The following is a 6,000-nucleotide window of genomic DNA, read 5'->3' as shown; positions in this document are numbered from 1 at the left end:
CAAAACACCCTTTGTAATTTCTTCCTTCCCACCTCCCCCAACCCACAGAACAAGTGCAAAGAGTATACTGTTCACAGAGGTGGTTTAACAATTCCATTTGCAAAGATATTTCTCACCAACTTTTAAAAACTTCATTGTGATAAAATTTACATGACATAAAATTTACCACTTAACCATTTTTTTTCTTCTTCTCCCCAAAGCCCCCCAGTACATAGCTGTATATCCTAGTTGTGGGTCCTTCTAGTTCTGCTATGTGGGACACCACCTCAGCATGGCTTGATGAGCAGTTCTAGGTCTGCGCCTGTGATCCAGACCAGTGAAACCCTGGGCTGCCAAAGCAGAGCACACGGACTTAACCACTCGGTCACGGGGCCGTCCCCACCACTCAACCATTTCTAAGTTTACTCTTCAGTGGCGTTAAGTACCTTCACATTCTTGTGCAACCAGCACCACCATCCACCTCCAGAACTTTTTATCATTCCAAACCGTACCTATTAAACAACAACTCTTCATTAGCACACTCCCCCGAACCCCTAATAACCATTCTTCTACCTTCTGTCTCTATGAATTTGACTATTCTAAGTACCTAATATAAGTGGAATCCCATACAATATTCGCATCAATTTTTAAAAGCTATTTACAAAATGTTATTCTACTACTTGTAACTTTAGATACATCAAGCACTTCTAAACATCCCAAAAGACTAGCTATTTCAAACAAGAACTTAATTGTCCCCTATATACAGTACTGTGAAAGACACATGGAGCAATGGTCATAATTGAGGTGTCTTCTAAATATGACCAGTTTGGCCCTGAACCATTCCCTCTACACTTCCTTCTCTCCACCACAACCCAGTGGTCAAGTACGGGCATGTGCAATGCTTAGAGGTGGTTGAACAAATTCATATTTTAAGTTATTTACAGAAGATAAGCTTTCCTATGAATTTCAACACAAATGTACAAAATGTGTTTATTTTACTAACTCTGTTACACATTGGTGACCTCTTTACCAACTAGATGTTAAAAAATTAGAATTCATTTGTCTATGATACACACTATATACACAGCTAAGCAAAATGCATATAACATACAAAAAAATTGTTTTGCCCAAAACTATCCAAATATGAAGAAATTATCACCTTACCTTTTGCATTTCCTTCCCTCCCACCTCCTCCAAACCATTGAACAAGTACAGACAGCATTATACTGCTCACGGAGGTGATTTAGCAATCCCATTTCCCAAAGATAACATTTCCTATGAATTTTAGCGCAAAGATATTTACAAAGTGGTATTTCACTACCTTTAAACATATTTCGCACAGTTCAAAACATTTACATGGACTAGATGTTTCAAATAAGGACTTTGTCCACTATAGACACAGCAGTCCTGAATAAACTGCACAACAGTTTATTACATAACAACAGTTATAATCCGAAAGATCTTCTAAATAAGCACATTCTGGCCTAGAATCCTTCCTTCTTCTCTCCCTCCTCCACCCACCCAGTGGGCTGTAATGCTCAAATTTTCAAAAGCCAATTTTTCTTGGACTTTTAACACAAGGCACACAAAATGTATTAGTTTAACATCTAGACCTTTGTCATAGACTGACAAGCTCTTTAACATCCAGAAAGACTAGATGCTGTAAACTAGGAGGATAGCTTGTCCATTATAAGCACTATTACATACAGAGCAACGGAAAACGAAATGTATGAACCTCAGGGATAATGGTTAATCTTGCCTAAGTATAAACACACTCACAAAGAGCCCTTAGCATTTGCTTCTCCTGCTCCCTCTTTCAAATCAGCGCACAAACACAATGCGTGCTCAGAGAAGCGGTTTGGCCATTCCAAAACAAACAAGCAACACTTCTCATAAATTTGAACAAAAGGATATTTACAAAATGTGTTATCTTACCACCTTTACTTTCAACGTGTATCAGGCACTTCAGAACATCTAGAAAGAGAAGATATTTCAAAAAAGTACTGAGCATTGTCAGCTAGATAGAGTGAGGAATAAAATGCAGGTAAGTGGGAAAATGTCTTCTAAATATGACCAGTCTGGCCTAGAAGCTTCTTCTCTTCCTCCTCACGGCCTTCTGCTCCGAGTCCTCTAAACCACGGAAAAAGCACGGATGTGTGTCACACCTGATGTCTCTTTTAGAGGCCGTCCAACAATTCCATTTCAAAAAGTCATTCCAGAAGACATTTCTTTTCCACAATCTTTTGACAAATGGTCATTTACAAGACTTTTGCTTGTCTCACTCTACTTTATCATACGTCAGGCAACCTCTTTACATCCAGAAGGCCTACATGTAGCAGAAGTTTTCTTTTAAAGGTTGGAGCGGAAGTGGAGCGCAGCTTTTCCACAGGCCTTCTGTAAACCAGCAAATCTTCCCCAACGACGGTGGGCGCTTCCTAACAGCCCAATTCGCTATGTTCTTCTACCATTTCTGGGCTCCGGTGTCAAGACCAACTGTTTGACGGCCACCAACGGTCCCAAGAGTCCTTGTCCCGGGCTCCGTTCACTTCCGGGCCCTGAAGGCCTTTGTCCACGATGTCAGCGAGAGGGGTCGTTTTTGTCTGATTGGGACCAAGCAGTCACCCGAGGGGCTGGATTTGCGCGGTTCAGTGGCCTGACGCGGAGGTGGCCGAGCTCGCGTCAGCGGGGACCGGCCTCTCTGCCTTCCGTGCCCTTCCGGCGGCCGCCATGTTCTCGCCCGCCGTGTTCGCCAAACACAGGCGCCACGTCGTCTGCGGCCTAGTGGGGTTCACCGTGGCCCAACCCACACAGGGCGGCCCGTGGGGCCGGGGCTGGGCTCAGGGAGGCCGCCGAGGCCGTCAGGTCGTAGGAGTGGAGCGTTCGCAGCTACCTCAGAGCCTGCGCCGGGCAGTGGGCCGCGGCCGCCGGGCGTCTCAACTGGCCCGCAGGCCCGGCGGAAGGCAGGGCCCTCCAGGCGCGGGCCGGGCTTCTCACCGCGCTGTCTGCTGGAAGTCAGCATCATTTTTTCCCGTTTTGACTGCACCAAAGCTAGCACAACCGGCTGAAGTTGTTAGCACTAAATAACCTTGTGTTTCCACCCCACGTTTTCAAGTTACTCTGAATCCACAGGATCTTAGTCACTGCCCTGGGGAGGTAAAAGGAAACGCTGTTTTGCAATCGCTGTTTCTAAGAGTTTGGGCTACTTTGGGTTGTTTTCGGTTACTTGCAAAACATCCTGATAAAAGTCCGTTCTTTTCTTCCTGAAAGAACTTCCTTTTTAGAGCAACTTCCCTGTGAACCTACCGTTTGGCAATTGCCATCAAAATTTAATACACAGATAGCATTTAAAAGAGCACTTTTTTCACTTCTAGGTCTTTAATTTAGAGAAGGAAGAGGACAAAACTGAAAAGATACTCATTGCAACAATGTTTGTAATAGGAAAAAGGACGGGGCATCATTCTATGTCATCCGGTTGGGAACTAGTTAAATAAATTACATACTGTACGTCAACACAATAGATCACAGTGCAGTTTTTAGGAAGAATGAACTAGCTCTATGCTGACATGGAAAGAGCTTCAGACATATAAATATGTCTTAATTGATAAATAGAATGGTAGGATGAGCCCATTCATGTAATAATCAAAACTCTAAATTTGTTATGTGTATATGTATAGGTATGCATATTTGTGTGTGTATGTGAGTGTGCACGTAAATAGGAAATAGTCTTTAAAATCATGCTAGAAGTTTAGAGTGGGGATATGGGTAAGTTTAGTTGTGAAAAAATTTCAATTTTTACTGTATAGAATATGCTTCTATATGATTTTTCATAAGGATGCTATAAAGGAAAAACAACTTAGTTTTTTTTCCGTCCTATGTAGGGAAAAAACCAGTTCTTCCCTACTGTGTGTTTCTCCCCTGTGTGTCTCCTTTACTACTCATACAAAATACTTTACTTCTGGTCACCAAATGGGTGGAAGCTTTTCCCCACACCAAACCAGTTTTCTGTGACACCAGCTGGGTGCCCTACAATTTAGCTCAATTCTGATACTGTCTACTCAGATCCCATAGGTTAAGGGCTCAGTCCCATAAGACTGCCCCCACCACACTTCAGATGCCACCCGCAAGTAGTAGGTCCACAGGTTACCCACCATTTCTGTCCAATTTGGCTACATATTGGAGGTTCCCATGACTCCTTCCTTGGGTTCAGTTAATTTGCTAGAGGGGCTCACAGAACTCAGGGAAACACTTACTTATGTTTACCAGTTTATTAAAGGATACAGGTGGACAGCCAGATGAAGAGATACATAGGGCGGGGTCTGGGAAGAGTTCCCAGTGCAGGAGCTTCTGTCCCCATGGAGCTGGGGTGCATCACCCTCCTGGTGTTGTGTTGGCCAGCCTGGAAGCTCTCTGAACCCCCTACTATTGGGATTTTATGGAAGCTGCCTCATGTAGGCATGATTAATTATCTCCATTTCCAGCCCCTCTCCCTTCTTTGGAGGATGGGGGGAGGGGCCGAAATTCCCAAGCCTCTAATCCTGGCTTGGTTTTTCTGGTGACCAGTCCCCATCCAGGAAGCACCCAGGAGCCCACTCAGAGTTGCCTAATTAAAACAAAAGATGCTCCTAGTGCTCTTATCCCTTAGGAATTACAAGGACTTTGGAAGCCATGTGTCAGGGACAAGGTCAAAGACAAATATTAGAACAAGACATGCTCCTAGTGCTATTATCATTTAAGAAATTACAAAGGTTTCAGGAGCACTCTGCCAGGGCAGAGACCAATATGTGTATTATCTATTATCTTGTAGATACATATAGATAACAATTGGGTATTTTTTTAAAAATTAAAATCATTTCATGGGTTTGTGGTGGTTTTAAAATATGCCCACAAATTCTAGAATACTCCTCCATTTCAGAGAGAAATTTTAACTCCTCTTCTCATGAATGTGGGATGTTCCAGGTAAAATTGCACTTTCCTGCTCAGACCTGGAATCAACTGTTTCTCTAAGAAGCTCTAGTTTCTTGGAGTGGGAAACAATATGTAGTCTGAATACGGGAGGAGTCTATTGCCATTAGATTAGTCATTGTTTCTTGGCTTTTTAAGTGGGGAAAGTTAGAAATGCATATTTCTCTTGTTCTCAAAAGAGAAAATAGATTATGAGTCCACAATGTACAAAAAACAGTTCTTTGGATGAAAGCACTTTTATGATGTAGGTGAATATGCAGTTTCCCATTCTCTTTTTTTCAATTACTTTTTAAAAGTTTAGTTGCTAAGGACACACCATCAAATAATTTTTTCGTTTGGTAATGAATCTTCTATTTTAGTGAGAAAGACAGAAACAATTATCCTCTCTATTTCTAATATAGTTCCTTGTCTCTGAATCATTCAAATTAAACTGAGCTGTTGCATAACCAAAATTAGTATCTCTTTTTTGGTCTAGCTAAATATTTTTGAAATAATATTTTTGAGGCAGAAGAGTAAAACGAACAAAAGTATTCTATAATCCCAGCACTCAGAGGATTACTATTAATATTTTTAATAAAAATATACATATACATGATAAATAGTACATATCAGAGTGTTAACTCCTCATGGATTGGAAGACTCAATGTTGTTAAGACGTCAGTTCTCACCATATTTGTCTAGGTATTCAATATAATCCAAATCAAAAGCACCAAAGTTTTTTTATGTAAAGTGACAAGTGGATTCTAAAATTTATATGGAAATGAGAAGGACCTAAAATAGGCACAACAATTGTGAAAAAGAAGAACAAAGTTAGAGGATTTATACCCTCTGAATTCGAGACTTACTCTAAGGCCACAGTAATCAAAACCGTGGGATATTGGCATGAGGATAAACACAAAAATCAATAGAAACAAAGGGGGAGTCCAGAAACTGACCCATATGTAAATGATCAATTGCTTTTTGATAAAGGGGCTGAAGTAATTCAAAGAGGGAAAAAATAGTCTTTTCAACAAATGTTACTGAAACAAGAAGAAGAACAGTATGAACAAAAAAGTGAGC

Source organism: Equus caballus, chromosome 13, assembly GCF_041296265.1.
Source record: "Equus caballus isolate H_3958 breed thoroughbred chromosome 13, TB-T2T, whole genome shotgun sequence".
NCBI lineage: Eukaryota > Metazoa > Chordata > Mammalia > Perissodactyla > Equidae > Equus > Equus caballus.
This window is presented reverse-complemented; position numbering follows the sequence as displayed.